General features: G+C 50.2%; 1 protein-coding gene across 2 annotated transcripts in view; it reads right to left on the reverse strand.

The window, feature by feature from the left end:
• The window catches only part of LOC120684603 (circumsporozoite protein-like), a 30555-nt gene extending 11014 nt beyond the window's left edge, over positions 1-19541 (reverse strand). Inside the window, exon 1 of one of the 2 annotated variants that reach the window (XM_039966466.1) lies at positions 19223-19541. The gene's annotated coding sequence lies outside the window, so the exon portion shown is untranslated. Of the gene's footprint in view, positions 1-19216 lie in introns of both variants that reach the window. The other variant, XM_039966465.1, reaches the window with a different exon arrangement.
• Positions 19542-21487: the final 1946 nt, after the last annotated feature.

Below are 21487 nucleotides of genomic sequence, written 5' to 3' on the forward strand. Positions count from 1 at the left end.
CGAAGGTGCTCATTCGACCGGAACAAGCCGAAGGAGCTAAGGGGAAGCAGGTTGTCATCGGTGATCCGAGACCGATGAATACAAGTGACAAAATTCTTGCCCGGGAAGTTATCAAGGAGAAGACTGATGGTGGAAAGGATACTCTGAAGATCATTATCAGAAATCCCAGACTTGGGGGGCAAGGAAGCTCTCCACCAGAAAATCGGTCTGCTGATCAGGCACGACCGGTCAGACCAGTATCTCCGACCGGTCAGACCGGTTCCTCCAACCGGTCAGGCCGCCCTGGTGACCGTCCCCGGACTTTCAAGCCAAAACGTCCGTAAGTGGGTACTTGGAAGACCAATGAGGTGAAGGTGCAGGGAAGAGCTACTAATCAGAAGCCCACCTTCAACCAGTTGTTGAACAAGTACACAAAGGCCGTTCAAAACGATCGGCCGCTAAAAAAGAGACTGCGATCACCACCGTGCCAGGATCGTCCAGCGTCCCCGAGGGGGGAGTTCAGCAGGCGCAGAGGTGATGTTGTCACATTGTATCCTCCTCAGAAGATGTATGCTACCATGCCATGGATGCCACCGGCGTCAAATGCAACAAATCCGGTGTGGGAGCATGAAGGGATATGGATGCAGTGTTTTCCAATGCCTTATCCTCCACATTATCAGGGGGAAAGCTCCAGAGTACCAGTACATGACCGATTGGGACCACGCCAATCTGGTCCAGTGCAGCAGGCTGCACCGGTCAGACCGGTCACCTCCGACCGGTCAGACCGATCTCATCAGAGGCCGGGCCAAGTTCCTGTTCCAAGATTCGAGTATCGCGTCAAGGAGAAGAAAGGGGAGCAGAAGCCTATGGCCGACCCAGAGAAGTTCAAGGTGCCCATAAAGGATACAGGCAAGAAATCGATGGATATAGATACATCGGTTGACGTTCCTTCGCAAAAGCCGGTCATGGCCAATGATCATGAGGCTGGTAGCAGCAATAACGCGGCGGACAAGTACCATCAGCCTAGGTGGTGCCCTTCGGGTTTAACTCATACACAAAAGAGGAAATTGCAGCGCCTTCGCAACAAAGAGAAGAAGGAGCAGGAGGAAGAGAAGAAGAGGGATGAGAACTTCAACAGATACAGGCCCATGTTCCCTCAGAGCAAGGTTTGGAAGGCCAAGATAGCTGATCATCCAGCCAGACCGGTCGGATCCTTGCAGCCGACCGGTCAGACCGGTCAGACAGACCAGTCAGACCGCTCTGACCAATCGGTCAGACTGGTCGAGCCCAGTATAGAGGCAACAGCCGAATCGGCGCCGCCCGTTTCGGTTTCTTCTATTGATGAAGCCCCAGCAGTTCCTCCGACATCAGAAGACGAAGAGTTGGTAGACTACGAAGCGTCTCCAGAGCGCACCAATATGGAGATCAATGTGGTGCATTTATCTTTGGATTACTTCGTGGTTCCGGAGGAGGATTTGGCTCATCTTCAGTTTGGGCCCCGTGAAGCTGTGTTCCAGAAGCCAAGTGAGAAAGACAATCATCTGAAGGCTCTTTATATGAGGGGACACATCAACGGAAAGCCGGTGACTCGCATGCTAATAGATGGTGGGGGCCATTGTAAATCTTATGCTCTACTCGCTGTACAAGAAGCTCGGTGGTGAAGCGTCCCCTCATAAGAGAAGACTTAAATGTGATACAAAACATCAGTCCCAGGAGGCTGATGCCACATTTATTACATCAGATGGTTCAAAACCGTACAAACCTTGGAGGACACTCGATACAGATAATGATAATAACTAACCAAGCTACGACATAACACCAGACTGCAAACCACATAGGGTCTACCACGGGCTCAGAGTACTGCGACAGCGGGGGCATCTCGACAGGGCCGGTTCCACAGGCAAGGTTGGGTGTAGAACGATAACCCTACTCGTCGTCGTCTGGCACAAAGTCTGGGTCTTCTTCTGTAAAAAGTAAGAGTGGGGTGAGTACAAACGTACTCAGCAAGTCCAACCACACCCACGGAGGGGGGGTTATAACAGAATAATATGCATAGGTAAATCAAGGATAAGGTTACGGTTTAATTTGCGGAAAAACGACATTTTATGCAGGGGTTTTGTTTTACGGAAAAACCTTTTTGAAATCAGTTTTTGCAGTAACACTAAGTTCATGTTTTAAAACTGCTACCGGACTCCCCGTCCGTCGTAGCACACGGCACGACTGCCGGACACAATTCCAAAACAACTCACACTAATCCATCCCAATAAAACACTAGTTAGGTGACCACACCATAACTCGCCCAATACCGTGGGCCCGGACTATTCGAATAGATTCTTAACTCTGCAGAGGTGTGCAACTTTACCCACAAGTAGGATACCACAACTCGAACACCGTCGTGTCGGTGTAGATCCCAACATAGCCATTACCCACCATAGCTAAGCCTGACTAGCCATCACGGGATGCACCAAGGGGTCATCGACCGTTCACTTAGGTACAACCGGGCATAAGTCACTCTGGGCTTATCCCTTTTTCCTTAGTCACCCGTTGCTCTCAGCTCTCCTGATGGCTATCACACCAACTAGTGGGATTTATGCTACGCCGTTGCCCATACAACGGTCGAGTGGTTTGCACGATAGTGGAGTTAGGTGAGATGACACACCAACTCGGTCCTTAAACGCGACAAGATGGATAACTCCCTCCTTTGCCCTGCCACACAGGCATAAGCACACCAATCGGCAAATCACACAGAAATGCCGTCCATCCCGTCCATACTCATCTTTCGAAAATCCACATTTTATCCCTTCCCACACGCACACATTTTCTTTATCAAATAAATCATATTATGAGTAAAGTACTAAGCGTTCTAATATCGATTAACGTCCAAGCAAAATCAGACATTAATCTAGGAGGTCAAGGAATGGTCATCACAAATCAAGGGGTGGCTATCCAACCGTGTTTTCATGCAAGCAAAACATATGCAATTTATAAAACAGGCCATTGGGTTGTGTTTATAAAAACTAGGACAGAAACATGCATCAAAGGATGGGATTGAACTTGCCGTCTTCAAAGCCTTCGGGGAAGTCCTGCCCTTCGGGCTCGGGGTCGCGGGACGGGTCCTCGTTCTCCTGCTCACAGTACGGCTCGTTGACGGGCTCTCCTTCGGTCACTCCGTGGTCTACAGCGCACACAGACAAACATACAATCAAAACAAAAATTGTCGTCGAGCTCGAAACGGGAACACATGAAATATAGAGCATAGAGTATTATTTTTGAATGGCTTCTGAATGGTATGGCCAAAGCTGAGTTAGGAGAGGCGTGGTAAAATTTTAGGTTAATCTGGGGTCGTTTGGCACATAAAATGATAGGTCAAAGGAGGGTTTAGGGCCTAAACCGGGGTTCAGGGACCTAATTGTAATTAGGATTAAGTAAGCAGGGGCTTGGTTTATATTTTAGAAGTTTCTTGGGTTAATTAAAAAGGGTCAGGGTCTGATTTGTAATTATGTTTATATAGTGGGGGTTTGTTTTGGGAAAATAATAAAAGAAGGGGTTTATTTGCAAAAATGCCAAAAGGTAGATGGGCTCTTAAACAATTAGGAGGGAAGGGAAGGGCCTAGGGGCAAATGTGCCCCTTCTTCCTCCCCTCTCCACGGGAGAGCAGGGGAGGGGCCGAGCGGCGCCGGCGGCGGCCGATTCGGGCGCTCTGCGCCTCGGCGGCGGCCCGGGGTAGGGGAAAAAGGAGCAGGGAGGTGGGGCGGCTTGATTCCCCCACCTGGCTCGCCTTGGGTTGGAGCGAGGAGGCGGGTCTTCGGGGGCGGGCGGCGGCGGCCACTGGGGTCCGGCGGGGCGTCGCTGCAGCAAGGGGGAGAGGGGCCGTGGGGGGTCAGTGAGACCGGGGCGGGGGTGCGGAGTCCGGAGGCGCCCCCTTGGCCCTTTAAATAGGCGGCTTAGGCGGCGAGGTGGAAGCAGGGCAGCGGCGGCGTCAACGGAGGCGCTGTGCACGAGTCGCCGGCGTCGTACGAGCACAGGCGATGGCGCGCGCGGCGAGGCGGGATAGGACGCTTCGGCAGGCGGCGACCGCGCGCAGGCGTTGCTGTTCTGTGGTCGCCGGCGCCGTGCGGCGTCAACGGCTGTCGGCCGTTGCGTGCGGGCGGGCAGGGCGAGCGGGCCCGGCGACGTGGCGTGTGCGGTCGCGCGGGTCGCGGCGCGGCCGTGTGCGCGTGGTGTGGGCGCGCGCACGGGCTGGGCAGGCGGGTGCACGGCCGAGCGAAGCAGGGCGGCCGGGAGCGGGGAGAGGTGGCGAGGACCGGCGCGCCGTGTGCGCACGCGTGCGCGCGGCGCCGCGGCGGCGCTGGAGCGGCTCGGGTTTGGCACGCGCGGGGGCGTGGGGCTGCCCTGCAGCGTGGGCGCGTGCGGGAGGGGTGGCGCCGATCTAGCGCGGCCGTGGCGCAGTCCAGGGGGCGTGCTCGGTGGGGAGGAAGGGAAGGCCGAGCGGGCGGCGCTCGGGAGCGGCAGAGCAGAGAGGGAGGGGGAAAGCCGAGCGCGCGGGGTAGGAGCAGAGAGAGAGAGAGAAGGAGAGAGAAAAAGAAAATGGAAAAGAAGAAAATGGGAAAAAGAAAAGAAAAAGAAAAAGGAGGGGAGAGAAAAAGGGAAAAAGGGAGAGGTTTGCGGTGATCCCGCCGGTGGCGACAGCGACGCCGGTCGGGTACGCGCGGCTGTCGCGGCCGCGGCCGCTGTCAGGCGTGATGCACGGATTGAGGGGAAAACAGGGTTCTGGATACGGGTGTCGGGTCTTTGGAAGTTCGGGAGATCTGGCGGAACAGGGAAGATTCCGGAAGACTGGGGTTAGGGTTTCAAGGAGGGATCTCGAGCTCAACGACGAAGCAGAATTCTAGCGCATGATTTATTTGGGTAATTTTCGGGATGTTACAAACCTACCCCACTTAAAATGAATCTCGTCCTCGAGATTCGACTGGTTCCCGAACAGGTGGGGAAATTCCTTCTTCAGAGCATCTTCGCGTTCCCACGTAGCTTCTTTTACTCCGTGTCTGCTCCACTGAACTCTGCAAATTCGCACTTCGGAGTTTCTGGTCCTCCTGGTGACGGTGTCTAGAATCTTAACCGGTATTTCTTGGTACCGCAAATCTGGCTGTAAATCTATTGTTTCAACCGGCACATGTTCCACTTCGGGTATCCTCAAACACCTTCTCAATTGCGAGACATGGAATACTGGGTGGATATCCGACATTTCTTCTGGTAGCTCCAAACGGTATGCTACTGCTCCAACCTTCTTCAGAACTCGGTATGGTCCAATATACCGAGGGGCCAATTTTCCTTGTACCTGAAATCTTCGGGTTCCTCGAATAGGCGATACCTTGAGATACACGAAATCTCCTGGGTTGAAACTTATTTCCCGTCTTTTCTTGTCGGCGTAGCTCTTCTGTCGGGACTGGGCCGCTTTTATCTTTTCTCGAATCTCGGCGACTCTTTCTTCGGCTTCTTTTATGAGTGCGGGGCCGACTAGGGCACGTTCTCCAACTTCTGACCACATCAGCGGGGTTCTGCATTTTCTTCCGTAGAGAGCTTCAAACGGCGACATGCCCAAGCTTGCTTGGTACCCGTTGTTGTATGAGAACTCGGCATAGGGTAGACTCTGCTCCCAATCCTTGCCATAAGTGAGGACACATGCTCTCAGCATATCCTCCATGATCTGATTCACCCTTTCTGTCTGACCATCTGTCTGTGGGTGATAAGCGGAGCTAAAGTCTAGCTTGGTGCCCATAGCTTTATGCAAACTTTTCCAAAATCTAGAGGTGAACTGGGTTCCTCTATCCGAAACGATTCGGCTGGGCACACCATGCAATTTCACTATGTTCTCAATATAGAGCTTAGCTAGCTTCTCCCCGTCATAGTTGGTTCGTACGGGTATGAAGTGAGCTGATTTAGTAAGGCGATCCACTATTACCCATATGGAGTCATGTCCTTTCTGGGTTCTGGGCAAGCCCACCACAAAGTCCATTCCTACTTCATCCCATTTCCACACCGGGATGGGTAGGGGTTGCAGTAATCCTGCCGGCTTCTGGTGTTCAGCTTTGATTCTCTGGCAAGTATCACAACGGGCGACAAATCGTGCAATATCTGCCTTCATCCCATCCCACCAATATTTCTGTTTTAAGTCCATATACATTTTGGTGGATCCTGGGTGAATTGAGTAGGCCGAGTTATGGGCTTCATCCATGATCATCTGCCTGAAATCTCCTTTCTGGGGCACACAAATTCTGTCTTTATACCACAACGTTCCCTTATTATCAACTCGAAAGTCTGGGGCCTTATTTTCTCCGGTTTGCCTCCGGATTTCCATCAGCCCTTTGTCCGATCTTTGGGCTTTCCTGATTCTTTCTTCCAGAGTGGATTGAACGTTCAGCACTTGGCTGGAACCTCGAGGGACAATGTGCACATTTAATCGTGCCATTTCCTCTCGTAAATGGTCATTCTTGGGCCCGTAGGATTTCCGACTTAGAGCATCAGCTACTACATTAGCTTTTCCCGGGTGATAATGAATTTCCAAGTTATAATCTTTGACTAATTCTAGCCATCTTCTTTGCCTCAAGTTCAAGTCCGGCTGGGTGAAGATATACTTCAGACTTTTATGGTCGGTAAAGATTTCGCACTTATTTCCAATTAAATAATGCCTCCAGATCTTAAGTGCGTGCACTACGGCTGCAAGTTCCAAGTCATGGGTCGGGTAGTTTTGCTCATGGGTCCTGAGCTGACGGGAAGCATATGCAACGACCTTCCCATCTTGCATCAGTACACAACCCAATCCTTGTCGGGACGCAACACAATAGATGACAAAATCCCGATGAATATCCGGCAGGGTTAGTACTGGGGCTGTCGTCAATCTTCGCTTCAACTCCTGGAAGCTCCTTTCACACGACTCCGTCCAGGTGAATTTCTTCTCTTTCTTGAGTAGCTCTGTCATGGGCCGGGCTATCTTGGAAAATCCTTCAATGAATCTCCGATAATACCCAGCTAATCCAAGAAAACTCCTGATCTCACTGACATTGGTTGGTTGCTGCCAGTTGGATACTGCTTCGACCTTCTCGGGGTCTACTGCTACTCCTTCCGCGGTCAGAATGTGACCAAGGAAAGCTACTTTCTCCAGCCAAAATTCACACTTGCTGAATTTGGCGTATAGCCTATGCACTCTCAGTTTTTCCAGAACTACCCTCAGGTGCTACTCGTGCTCCTGAATACTCTTCGAGTAAATAAGTATGTCGTCGATGAAGACTACGACAAACTTATCTAGCTCGTCCATAAAAACTTTATTCATGAGGTTCATGAAATAAGCAGGTGCATTTGTTAGTCCAAAAGACATCACTGTGAACTCAAATTGTCCGTATCGGGTGACAAAGGCCGTCTTCGGGATGTCACTTTCCCTAATCTTGAGCTGAAAATATCCGGACCTTAGGTCAATCTTGGAAAAGTACTTGGCTCCTTTTAATTGATCGAAAAGATCATCGATCCTGGGAAGGGGGTACTTATTCTTGATAGTGACCTCGTTTAGTGCCCGGTAATCTACACATAGCCTCATACTTCCGTCCTTCTTCTTGACGAATAGAACCGGGGCTCCCCAAGGAGACGAACTCGGCCTGATGAAGCCAATTCGTTGTAGTTCCTCTAATTGTTTCTTTAATTCTGCCAACTCGGTGGCTGCCATCCTATAAGGTCTCTTGGCCATAGGGGCAGTCCCAGGGACAAGGTCAATGACAAATTCTATATCCCTATCTGGTGGCATACCGGGAAGTTCTTCGGGAAAGACATCGGGATACTCGTTCACTACAGGGACTTCTTCCAAGGACTTGGCTTCCATGCTGAATACCATCGGGTTTGCTCCACTTTCCCGGGTATGACAAGTCACTCGGACTCCCTCCGGGTTTGTTAGATGGACTACCTTGTCCGTACAACCTATGAGTCCATTGTGTTTGCTTAGCCAGTCCATTCCGAGGATCACATCTATCCCCCCTGACTTAAGCACTACTAAATCTGCTAAAAATTCTACCCCACTTAAATTGATCCTTACCCGTAGACAACCCAGTTGACACCTGATGTCTCCTCCGGGCGTCCGGGTTAATAGGGGTGTTTTTAGTAGTACTGTAGGTATTTTATGCTTCTCCACAAAACTTGAGGATATAAACGAGTGTGACGCTCCAGAATCAAACAGTACTGTTGCAAGAGTTGAGCTGACTAGGTACTCACCGAGTACTACACCCTGAGCTCCTTGGGCTTCCTGTGCGTCGATGTGGTTGACGCGAGCTCGTCCAAAAGACTGCTGGGGTTGCCTCTGCTGGTTGTTGTTGTTGCTGCTGTTGCCGCGGAGGGGCACTCGGTTGGCACCGGTCAGAACTGGCTTAGGTCCGTTCACCGTGTTGGAGAAAGCTGATGTAGCCGGCTTGTTCTTGGCATAAGGACAGTCGGCGATGAAATGTCCCGTCTCTCGACAGTTGAAGCAGGCCCTCACGTTGCTGTTGTTGTTGGTGACCTGGCTTGCATTACTCTGAGGGGCCCTCATGGTGTTCTGGCTTCTGAGCTGGGTGTTAGGGGCACGTGGTCCTGTCACTTGAGACTGAGTTTTGTACTGCATTGGGGCTTGGGACCTTGGTGCGTTGTAGCTGAGACTTCTGGTCTTCTGAAAACGATCCTGCTGGCGTGACTTACTCTCCAGGAACTTGCGCTTGTTCTCTTTTCTTTCCTCAATCTTAGCCCTCTCGGTGAGGATTGCCTTGTTCATCAAGGTGTTGAAATCAGGGTAGATCTGAGGGGTGAGCAGGGTCCTGAGTTCTGGGTTTAGTCCCTTCTTGAACATGTCCTGCTTCTTCTCGTCGTCGTTCACTTCATCTGGCGCATATCGAGACAGCTCCATAAACTGGTGAGTATACTCTTCCACCGACATACTCCCCTGCTGAAGTGCGCGGAATTCATCCGCCTTGCGCTTCATGGTGGCCGAGGGGATGTGATATCGGCGGAACTCCCTTACGAATTCATTCCAGGTGATGGTGGAAGCATCTCGGGCAGCAGCGCAGTAATTCTCCCACCAGGCTAAGGCAGTCCCGGTGAGTTGATGTGCAGCCAGAAGAACTTTATCTCGATCCTGGCACCCAAATGGCTCGAGCTTCCTTTGGATCACGCGGAGCCAGTCATCTGCATCCAAGGGGTTGCTGGATCCGGCAAAAGTAGGGGGCTTGGCCCTCAGAAAAGCTGTCAGCTTGTCATTAAAGGTCTGCTCTCGTGGCTGCCTGTTCACTAGAGCATTGGCCAGTGTCTCCAGTATGAGAGTCTGGTTATGGATTACTTGTGCCAGGTCCACGAAGGGTGGTGGTGGTGGTGGCAGCTGTGCACCAAGATTTTCTCCTCTGCCCTGGCTCACTTCTTGCTCTTCCTGAGGATGGTTTTGCCCGTCGGGGTGTACTCCTGCATCAGCGGCTGCAGGGTCCCTGACTCGGGAGGCCCTTGTGATGCTCCGGGAAACCATCTGCAGATCGAGTGGGGTTTTTGTGAGATTGGGATTAGGTGATGTTTAAGTTGTTTAACTCGCATTTTCGAAAAGGCAGAATTTACCTTCTGCCGAAGGGCACACACACAATCAAGCACACAACAAAGCAAACAAGCAACTCTCACTAAAGCAAGGCAGGGTACAACACGGAAACACGACTAGAACGCGTACTACACGTCCGGGTACACAACTTTTAAAAGGAAAAGGGGCACAGCACTTCTTCGGACCACACGGCTTCATTCCTTGTCGGTTGCTCGCGCTTCAGGCAGACTCATTGGCTTGAGTGGGCTCCTCCCTCGGAAGGGAACTCACGTCTTCCGGGGAATCAAGCGGTCCTGGCTCACCGTCCTCTAGGTCTCCATTTTCCTGGGGTGGTGCCGTGGCTTCTCTTGCGGCAGCGGCCGTAGACCTCCCAGGATTTTCGGGTGGGGCTAGTGGGTTTCCAACGAGCGGTCCCCATCCTACGACAGGCGTTCCGAGCAGAACATGGTCTTCTCCTATTGCCGGGACTGGGGTTCCACTGTTAGTCCATTCTTGCATTCGCTGGTCCCGGGCTTGCCTGAGGCTTTCCTGAGCAACTGCTTCACTGCTGACCGCTGCTGCGGCTCTTGCCTCGGCTTGGACTGCTCGGATCTGCTGCAGTCTTAGCGCGAGCTCTGCTTGCTCAGCTCGATGGGTCTGTTCCCTCAGCAGGTTGGCTTGCTCATCAAAGAGCTGATCCAGGGAGGCTAGGTAGGTAGCCACTTGGTACAGGAGGACTTCTTCATGGCGACGCCGTTCCAGGCTTCTCATTCGGGCTTCCCAAACTGGAGTTCTGATGGCTGGTGGGAAGAACCTCATTGGTGTGGGGGTGAGGTGTCTTTCAAAAATCCGGCACAAGTAACGAAGTGCTTTCCTGACGGCTAGGGGATAGGTGTCCTGGTGCCTAAACCCTGTAGCAGTCACTCGCCATGACAGGATGTCGGGGTAGCGGTCACTTCTGGCGACGACTAGGATCACCCTGCAGCGGAGAGTGCCATGGTGCTCATACTCTCTGCTGTAGTACCTTGGGCGTTCCGTGACTCCAAGGCTTTCCAGGGCGTTGATCAAGAGACTGGGGAAGCCAGGTGCAGCTTGGCAGTTGCCCTGGGTCCATCCTTCCTCAGCCATCTGAAAACAAAGATAGGGTGAAAACTTGCACAAATATTTGAGGTACACAAGGGGGGGTAGATGACATTTATTTATGGCCACATGGTGGAGTACAACTTCATGGGTACATGATTATTATTAGAGCAAAGGTTCTAGTTTGGAGACAACTCCTATCAAGGGGACTCTTCCTCGATCCTAAGAGAGCGCTTCTTCAGTGGAAGATACTGATCCATCAAGTTATCCTCGGTCTGAGTACCTTTGTCCCAATGGGTTTCTTCAGGTTCTTCTTCTTCAGTTTGAGTTCCAACATCCCAATGGGTTCCCATGGGCTCTTCCTCTTCGGTCTGGGTGTTTACATCCCATTGAGCCTCTTCGGGTTCTTCCTCAGCGTCTTCCTCTATCCATCCTCCTATTCCCCAGCGAGCCTCATACCTCCGCATACGAGCTTGGAGAGCGGCTAGCGAGTCCTCGGCGCGTGCGGCTCTTGCTCGCTGTTCTTCCAGTTCTTCCTCTTTTTCATCCATTTGGACTTGGAGGGCGGCTAGGGAATACTCGGCATGGAAAGTCCTCGACCGTTGTTCCTCCATTTCCTGGGTTGCTTTTTCTGCTCTGTGGACCTGCTGTTTCAGTTGTGCTGCTTGCTTGCGATAGAGCTCATCCAGGCCGGTGATATAGATGGATAGGTGAGAGACCGTGTCTTCTAGGTCTTCTTCTTCTCTTCCAAGTCCTCTCATCCTGGCAATCCATGTGCGTCCTCTTCCTTCAGTCGGCGGGAAAAATCCCATAGGAGTCCTCTGAAGGTGATGCCTGTAGATCACTCGGAGCCGTCGTAGGGCCTTGCGGGCGGCTTTTCGATAAGTATCCGGGAAACGGAATCCAGTGGTGGAGATGAACCAAGGGTCCACGTCAGGGTAGCGGGTGCTCCTTGCTATGAAGATCATTAGGTCACACCGAAGAGTGCCCTTGGAGTCGTACTCTCGATAAAGAAACTCTGGCGGATCCACAACTCCAATGCGTTCCAGGCTGAGTATCAACAACTTAGGAAGGCCGGGCTCTGCGAAACAGATTCCGCCGATCCATCCATCGTCAGCCATCTGGAACAGGGCAAGAACCCAAGGTAAGTGTTTGTGTGAGGAAAGGATTAAGGATAGAAAAGTCCTAAGGCGAAAGGTCCTGAAAACGGGTTTCGCTCCTAGGGTCACGTCCTACGGCCAACCTACGACTCTGATACCACCTGAAGCGTCCCCTCATAAGAGAAGACTTAAATGTGATACAAAACATCAGTCCCAGGAGGCTGATGCCACATTTATTACATCAGATGGTTCAAAACCGTACAAACCTTGGAGGACACTCGATACAGATAATGATAATAACTAACCAAGCTACGACATAACACCAGACTGCAAACCACATAGGGTCTACCACGGGCTCAGAGTACTGCGACAGCGGGGGCATCTCGACAGGGCCGGTTCCACAGGCAAGGTTGGGTGTAGAACGATAACCCTACTCGTCGTCGTCTGGCACAAAGTCTGGGTCTTCTTCTGTAAAAAGTAAGAGTGGGGTGAGTACAAACGTACTCAGCAAGTCCAACCACACCCACGGAGGGGGGGTTATAACAGAATAATATGCATAGGTAAATCAAGGATAAGGTTACGGTTTAATTTGCGGAAAAACGACATTTTATGCAGGGGTTTTGTTTTACGGAAAAACCTTTTTGAAATCAGTTTTTGCAGTAACACTAAGTTCATGTTTTAAAACTGCTACCGGACTCCCCGTCCGTCGTAGCACACGGCACGACTGCCGGACACAATTCCAAAACAACTCACACTAATCCATCCCAATAAAACACTAGTTAGGTGACCACACCATAACTCGCCCAATACCGTGGGCCCGGACTATTCGAATAGATTCTTAACTCTGCAGAGGTGTGCAACTTTACCCACAAGTAGGATACCACAACTCAAACACCGTCGTGTCGGTGTAGATCCCAACATAGCCATTACCCACCATAGCTAAGCCTGACTAGCCATCACGGGATGCACCAAGGGGTCATCGACCGTTCACTTAGGTACAACCGGGCATAAGTCACTCTGGGCTTATCCCTTTTTCCTTAGTCACCCGTTGCTCTCAGCTCTCCTGATGGCTATCACACCAACTAGTGGGATTTATGCTACGCCGTTGCCCATACAACGGTCGAGTGGTTTGCACGATAGTGGAGTTAGGTGAGATGACACACCAACTCGGTCCTTAAACGCGACAAGATGGATAACTCCCTCCTTTGCCCTGCCACACAGGCATAAGCACACCAATCGGCAAATCACACAGAAATGCCGTCCATCCCGTCCATACTCATCTTTCGAAAATCCACATTTTATCCCTTCCCACACGCACACATTTTCTTTATCAAATAAATCATATTATGAGTAAAGTACTAAGCGTTCTAATATCGATTAACGTCCAAGCAAAATCAGACATTAATCTAGGAGGTCAAGGAATGGTCATCACAAATCAAGGGGTGGCTATCCAACCGTGTTTTCATGCAAGCAAAACATATGCAATTTATAAAACAGGCCATTGGGTTGTGTTTATAAAAACTAGGACAGAAACATGCATCAAAGGATGGGATTGAACTTGCCGTCTTCAAAGCCTTCGGGGAAGTCCTGCCCTTCGGGCTCGGGGTCGCGGGACGGGTCCTCGTTCTCCTGCTCACAGTACGGCTCGTTGACGGGCTCTCCTTCGGTCACTCCGTGGTCTACAGCGCACACAGACAAACATACAATCAAAACAAAAATTGTCGTCGAGCTCGAAACGGGAACACATGAAATATAGAGCATAGAGTATTATTTTTGAATGGCTTCTGAATGGTATAGCCAAAGCTGAGTTAGGAGAGGCGTGGTAAAATTTTAGGTTAATCTGGGGTCGTTTGGCACATAAAATGATAGGTCAAAGGAGGGTTTAGGGCCTAAACCGGGGTTCAGGGACCTAATTGTAATTAGGATTAAGTAAGCAGGGGCTTGGTTTATATTTTAGAAGTTTCTTGGGTTAATTAAAAAGGGTCAGGGTCTGATTTGTAATTATGTTTATATAGTGGGGGTTTGTTTTGGGAAAATAATAAAAGAAGGGGTTTATTTGCAAAAATGCCAAAAGGTAGATGGGCTCTTAAACAATTAGGAGGGAAGGGAAGGGCCTAGGGGCAAATGTGCCCCTTCTTCCTCCCCTCTCCACGGGAGAGCAGGGGAGGGGCCGAGCGGCGCCGGCGGCGGCCGATTCGGGCGCTCTGCGCCTCGGCGGCGGCCCGGGGTAGGGGAAAAAGGAGCAGGGAGGTGGGGCGGCTTGATTCCCCCACCTGGCTCGCCTTGGGTTGGAGCGAGGAGGCGGGTCTTCGGGGGCGGGCGGCGGCGGCCACTGGGGTCCGGCGGGGCGTCGCTGCAGCAAGGGGGAGAGGGGCCGTGGGGGGTCAGTGAGACCGGGGCGGGGGTGCGGAGTCCGGAGGCGCCCCCTTGGCCCTTTAAATAGGCGGCTTAGGCGGCGAGGTGGAAGCAGGGCAGCGGCGGCGTCAACGGAGGCGCTGTGCACGAGTCGCCGGCGTCGTACGAGCACAGGCGATGGCGCGCGCGGCGAGGCGGGATAGGACGCTTCGGCAGGCGGCGACCGCGCGCAGGCGTTGCTGTTCTGTGGTCGCCGGCGCCGTGCGGCGTCAACGGCTGTCGGCCGTTGCGTGCGGGCGGGCAGGGCGAGCGGGCCCGGCGACGTGGCGTGTGCGGTCGCGCGGGTCGCGGCGCGGCCGTGTGCGCGTGGTGTGGGCGCGCGCACGGGCTGGGCAGGCGGGTGCACGGCCGAGCGAAGCAGGGCGGCCGGGAGCGGGGAGAGGTGGCGAGGACCGGCGCGCCGTGTGCGCACGCGTGCGCGCGGCGCCGCGGCGGCGCTGGAGCGGCTCGGGTTTGGCACGCGCGGGGGCGTGGGGCTGCCCTGCAGCGTGGGCGCGTGCGGGAGGGGTGGCGCCGATCTAGCGCGGCCGTGGCGCAGTCCAGGGGGCGTGCTCGGTGGGGAGGAAGGGAAGGCCGAGCGGGCGGCGCTCGGGAGCGGCAGAGCAGAGAGGGAGGGGGAAAGCCGAGCGCGCGGGGTAGGAGCAGAGAGAGAGAGAGAAGGAGAGAGAAAAAGAAAATGGAAAAGAAGAAAATGGGAAAAAGAAAAGAAAAAGAAAAAGGAGGGGAGAGAAAAAGGGAAAAAGGGAGAGGTTTGCGGTGATCCCGCCGGTGGCGACAGCGACGCCGGTCGGGTACGCGCGGCTGTCGCGGCCGCGGCCGCTGCCAGGCGTGATGCACGGATTGAGGGGAAAACAGGGTTCTGGATACGGGTGTCGGGTCTTTGGAAGTTCGGGAGATCTGGCGGAACAGGGAAGATTCCGGAAGACTGGGGTTAGGGTTTCAAGGAGGGATCTCGAGCTCAACGACGAAGCAGAATTCTAGCGCATGATTTATTTGGGTAATTTTCGGGATGTTACAGGTGGCCAGGACGAGGACTTGATCAAGACAAACATGACGGTCAGTGGTGTTGGAGGGAGCGAGCCCCTTAGCGCCAAAGGAGTTGCTTCCATGGAGCTCACCATTGGAAGTAAGACGCTTGCTACAGCTTTCTTCGTCGCGGAAGTGCAAGGTAACTACAATTTGATTCTTGGGAGGGATTGGATTCATGCAAATCAGTGTGTTCCTTCTACCTTGCATCAGTTTCTTATTCAGTGGATCGGCGATGAGGTTGAGATTGTCCATGGGGACACTTCATCCTTTGTTGCTTTAGCCGATTCGGATTCTATTAGTGCACACGACAACGTCAAGTGTTTATCAGCCATGGATCTGTCCGATTATGATTTGATCAGTTGCACTAAAGATGGCTTTGTTTCTGCTGTGCTAAAGCCGATGAATAATCGGCTAAATCATTTAATGTAAATCAGATGAGTACAACAGAAATTCCAGAGGCGACCGGTCAGATCGCCAGTGCCGACCGGTCAGACCGGTCCTATCCCGTTCGGCGCACAGGGCCGACCGGTCAGACCGGACACCCCGACCGGTCAGACCGATCTAATGCAGAATGGCTACAGCAGAGGCTAGATCAATATCGCGCGCGTACGAACGATATGTGTGAAGCCATTGAAGATTCTGGTGATCTAGATAAGCTGGGACAAGGGTTTACATCGGCCGATCCTTTAGAAAAGGTAGACATTGGTGATGGAACTATTCCTAGGCCGACCTTTGTAAACAAAAATTTATCGGCTGAATATAAAGCCGATTTGGTTAATTTATTAAAAGAATACATCGATTGCTTTGCTTGGGAGTATCATGAGATGCCTGGTTTGAGTCATGATCTTGTTGAGCATTGTTTACCTATTAAAGCCGGTTTTAGACCATATAAACAACCGGTTAGACATTTCAATCCCATTATTTATGACCGAATTAAAACTGAAATTAATCGTTTACTTGATGCTGGATTTATTCGGTCTTGTCGTTATGCTGATTGGATCTCTAATATTGTGCCTGTTGAGAAAAAGTATTCGGGGAAAATTAGAGTGTGCATTGATTTTAGAGATCTTAATAAAGCTACTCCCAAGGATGAATATCCTATGCCTATAGCCGATATGTTGATTAATGAGGCTTTCGGACATCGTGTCATTAGTTTTCTTGATGGTAACGCCGGTTACAATCAAATATTCATGGCCGAAGAAGATATATCTAAAACAGCCTTTAGATGTCCGGGATTTGTCGGCTTATTTGAGTGGGTGGTTATGACTTTTGGTTTGAAAAATGCGGGTGCTACTTATTAAAGAGCTATAAATTTAATCTTTCATGATTTGATTGGTGTCATCTTGGAAGTGTACATTAATGATATTGTCATTAAATCGGCCGGTTTAGATCATCATTTAGCCGATTTGAGACTTGGTATGGTTTAAAGATGAATCCACTCAAATGTGCTTTTGGTGTATCGGCTAGGAAGTTTCTTGGCTTCATTATTCATGAGAAGGGAATAGAGATTGATCCTAAGAGAGTTGAAGCCATGAAGAAGGTTGAAGCCCCTACATGCAAAAAGGATTTACAGAAGTTCTTGGGCAAGGTAAATTTCTTGAGAAGATTTATATCTAACTTGTCCGGGAAGATCGATGCTTTTACTCATATTCTTCGGTTAAAAGATGAAACCGAATTTATTTGGGGGGCAAAACAGCAAGAAGCATTTGAGAAGATCAAGATTTATTTGTCTTCACCACCCGTACTCAAAGCACCTAGGAGAGGAGTACCTTTCAGACTTTATGTGGCTGCTGAAGATAAGGTTATTGGGGCTGTTTTGACTCAAGAGACCGAAGGGAAGGAATATATTATTGCATATTTAAGCCGACGACTTATTGATGCGGAGACGAGGTATACATTTATTGAGAAGTTATGTTTGTCTCTTTATTATGCTTGTACCAAATTGAGACATTATCTATTATCTAGTACTTGTATAGTAGTATGTCAAACCGATGTGATCAAACATATGTTACAGAAACCGATTTTGAGTGGTAGAATCGGTAAGTGGGCTTATGCTTTGGTTGAGTATGATTTGGCTTGTGAACCTTTAAAATCTATGAGAGGCCAAATTGTAGCGGATTTTATTGTTGAGCATTGGATTAATGACAAGCATGATTTAGAAGTCGGCTATATTACTTGCACACCATGGAAGTTGTACTTTGATGGATCGGTTTGTGATGATGGTCAAGGGATTGGTGCTGTTCTTATTTCTCCGAATGGTGCTGTTTTTGAATTTTCAAACCGATTGGAAGAAGAGTGCACAAATAACCAAGTTGAATATGAGGCTCTTCTATTTGGCTTGGAATTCTTACAATCCATGGGCGTGAAGCATGTTGAAGCCTTTGGAGATTCTCTTCTGGTGGTGCAGCAAGTATCTAAGGTATGACAGTGTTATAATGGTTCTTTAAATGCATATCTTGATAAATGCCTCGATATTATTTTCTCTTTCGATGAATTTATTATCAAACATATTCCGAGGGAGGAGAATGGAAAGGCAAATACTCTGGCGCAACAAGCATCTGGCTATAATGTTACGAAAAAATATTTCAACATTCGCAAGCCGATGCAAACGAAAGCCGAGTGTCTGTTTCTGGACGCACCGGTCCGACCGGTCAGCGAAACCGGTCTGACCGGTCCAGAGACCGGTCTGACCGGTGATGCAGTTGCTGATTCTGATTCGGCCAAAAAAGTTGATTCAATTGTTTCGGCTGAAGCTCAGGATTGGAGGGTCCCTCTTATATCATATTTGAGAGATCCTGATCGTGGTGCAGAGAGAAATATTCGGCGTTTGGCCTTCAAGTACGTTTTAATTGACGATGATCTTTATCGTCGAACTGCCGAAGATTTGCTTCTCAAATGTTTAGACTCGGATCAGGCTCGGGTTGCTATGGGTGAGGTTCATAAAGGTATTTGTGGTACTCATCAATCGGCTCCCAAGATGAAGTGGTTACTCAGAAGATTTGGTTTCTATTGGCCCACCATGCTGTCCGATTGTTTTAGATACTATAAAGGGTGTGAAGAATGTCAGCGATTTGGTGATTTGCAATTGGTGCCTGCTGCGTTGATGCATCCTATTATTAAACCATGGCCGTTCCGAGGTTGGGGGTTGGATTTTATTGGACAAATTAATCCTCCATCTTCAAAGGGGCATCGCTTCGTGTTAGTTGCTACAGATTATTTTACTAAGTGGACCGAAGTAGTTCCTTTGAAGAATATGACACATAGGGAGGTAATTGAGTTTATTACTGAGCATATTATTCATAGATTCAGCATTCCACAAACTTTGACAACGGATCAAGGTCCTTCATTTATATCAAAAGAGGTGCGTGTCTTTGCCGAATCTTATAAGATTAAGTTGCACAATTCATCTCCATACTATGCTCAGGCCAATGGGCAGGCCGAGTCTAGTAATAAGATTTTGATCAAATTTATTAAAAAGAAGATAGAAGAAAATCCTAAGAGGTGGCATGAAGTGTTATCCGAAGCGTTGTGGGCCAACACACTCGAATGCGCTAGAACGCGCGAACGATCGTCAAAACGATTAACACCCGCAAAACCCTGGGCGGACCGGTCTGACCGGTACCGCCGACCGGTCTGACCGGTGCAGGCAGGGGCTTGGTGGAAACCTAGAACAGCGAGCTCGGGAGGGACCCCGTCGGAGCTCGTGATCGTAGGGTTGCTCTGAGGTCGGCAGGCCACTCAGAACGTCTTCAAACGCCGCCGGGACGAAAGAAGAAAGCAATCTAGGGTTGGAAAAGGCTAGGGTTTGATTTATAAAAGTAATACGATTTTTTGTATTGATTCGATTGTGAATAACCTCAATCGGCCTTAGCCTTTATATTTATAGGCCGGGGAAGACGTAACCCTTCACGAGTAGGATTACATGAGGACTCTTTACAAAAACCCTAATTCTACTCGGACTGTACAGACCAGATCGGTCTGACCGGTCGGCCCGACCGGTCAGACCGGTCGACCTCAGCAGGTGCCAAATTTGTCGATCAACAGAGTCCGGATCCGGATCTGCAGGCTCCGGCAACTTCCACGCATATATTTGAGACGGCCAAGATGCAAGCCGTGGGGAAATCAGTTGACCTTGCAGGTTGGATTTCCAAGCAATCAAACTCCATGGATAAGGATCCAACCAACACGCCGGCCGCCGGCATGTGGGTTGCAGCTCTCTTGTGCCGCCCGGGCGGGAAGCACAGGCGCCGGCACCACCGCCAGAGGCCGCTCGCCGCTGCACGTGCGTGGGGGGAGAGGCTCCAAAGTCCAAATCCATGGAGATCGAGCCATCGAGGGGAAGCAGAAGCTTTTTTTTGGGTGGGTGGGTGGGGTGGGGTGCGGGGGGGAGGAGGGATGATATCCATCGATATTAGGGGAGAACAAGATTGGTTGGCCGGCCAAAGCGTCAGAGTCTGTCTGGTAATAAACGGAAGCAGAGCTACAGTGGCAATTGACGTTTATGGTACCTAGTATTTTTTTAAGGAAAGCTTATGGTGCCTAGTATCGAGCATGCGTGTAACGGGGCAACGGGCATGTACGTCAGCACCTGCAACGTTCGTAGTACATCTCATCTCATCGGCAGGGCCGAATAAAGTTTTTGACGTTTTACATTTAGGAAACTCAAATAATGCAAATGCATTTTGAGTCTAATTATACAATTACTGTAACAATAAATCTATCAAGAGTGCCTTCTGAGTTTGAGGAAATTATTCAAGGCACTCTGCTTCTTACGGTTTTCAGCACTGAGTCACATTTTTAAGACTAGAAGACATAATAAAGTAATAGATCTCCCTTTTCACAAATTGTCGGTGCTTTTTACCCGGCAAATGTGTTACAGACGGACGAGAGAGAGAAGCGTCCCAAGTCTCTGGTGTGCGGGAGAGAAGGGTGTGTGTATCGCTCGAGCCTGATCCAATCGATCTGGCCTGAGGTTGGTCCAGTGTGCAATCTGGGGGTCAATCTGGAAGTCGATCTCTTGTGCAAGGGTTCGTCCTCCCCTCTTTATATGACAGAGAGGAGAATGGTGTATAACAAAGAGAGAGAGAGTCCCCGAGTCCTCTGCCGCTCCAGTCATCGTAGGCCTGCATGGCCTTGTCGTCACCGTCCTCCCCCTCCTCCTCCACCGCCGGGTTCGTCCTACCGCACAATTTGCGGAGCGGGAGACGTGAGGGCGCCTCCATCAAGGTGCAGCACGCCCCTACCCTATGGCATGTTGACACGAAAATTCCTCGCCGGACGGGAATCCTTGTGCTCCACGTACGCTAGGGTCGGGGAGATCTACTTCGCTCCGATGTACCGAACCCATTAGGCGCGCATGTGGTGCACTAGGTGTACCAGTCAATTTGACCTGCAATTGACGAAGAGGGTAGACGTCAAATACAAAGGCTATCGGCTAGCTAGCCGATACTGATGACGCTAGCAATCGGCTATCGTGCAGCCGAGGGAAAACAATCTACGCATAAAGCAACGTAGCACAAGCAACACTTAGATCCAAGTAAAAATCGGCCCGTGTGATCAGATCACGGAAGGTAGCCAATCAAGATAGCTGGATAACTTGTGAAAAAAAACTTAAAACATAGTAGATTAAACGGATTAACTTAGCAAGATCTAAGCATATGTCGATAACTTGTGGTAAAAACTTAAAGCAAGCTAGATTAAATGGATTAACCTAGTTAGATCTAAGCAATTACCGATAATTGGTGATAAAAGCAACAAAAAGCTAGATGAACGGATCAATTAACCTAACAAATTGATAACTTTTACCGATAAATTGGTGAACAAGCTAAATCCCGTCGGACATATTTAACTTGCTCGATAACTTTGAGCGCTACAGACAGAGAAAGAAGCGATGTGTCATCAACCTGGATCTATCTAAGCAACTCGACTTGAAACTTACTAGCAAACGATGAACATGCCTGCTGAGAAGAAATCAAAAAGAGAAAATCTACTATAACTATGGCAAAGTCGCCTGCGAGAAAAGTAGATGAGATTGAAAATAAAGTTTTTGGTTGGATGCAATTGATCGAAATTTACAAATTTCCGGAGGTCTGCTATTTATAGGCTAAACTTAGACCCCGTTGTTGATACGACAAGATTTCAACTTGACTATCAAGAAAACAAACTTTCCTAATTTAAATGACACAAAATTCAAATGATAACTTGCTAACGTAGCTCCGTCAGCTCCTTCCTTAGCTCCATCGGCTGTGACGCCTGCTCTGGCCCAAAAGCCCAATATGCCTTCTCTCCCTCTTTTACTCCAGCGTTGGCCTGT

This window comes from Panicum virgatum, chromosome 8N, assembly GCF_016808335.1.
Source record: "Panicum virgatum strain AP13 chromosome 8N, P.virgatum_v5, whole genome shotgun sequence".
NCBI lineage: Eukaryota > Viridiplantae > Streptophyta > Magnoliopsida > Poales > Poaceae > Panicum > Panicum virgatum.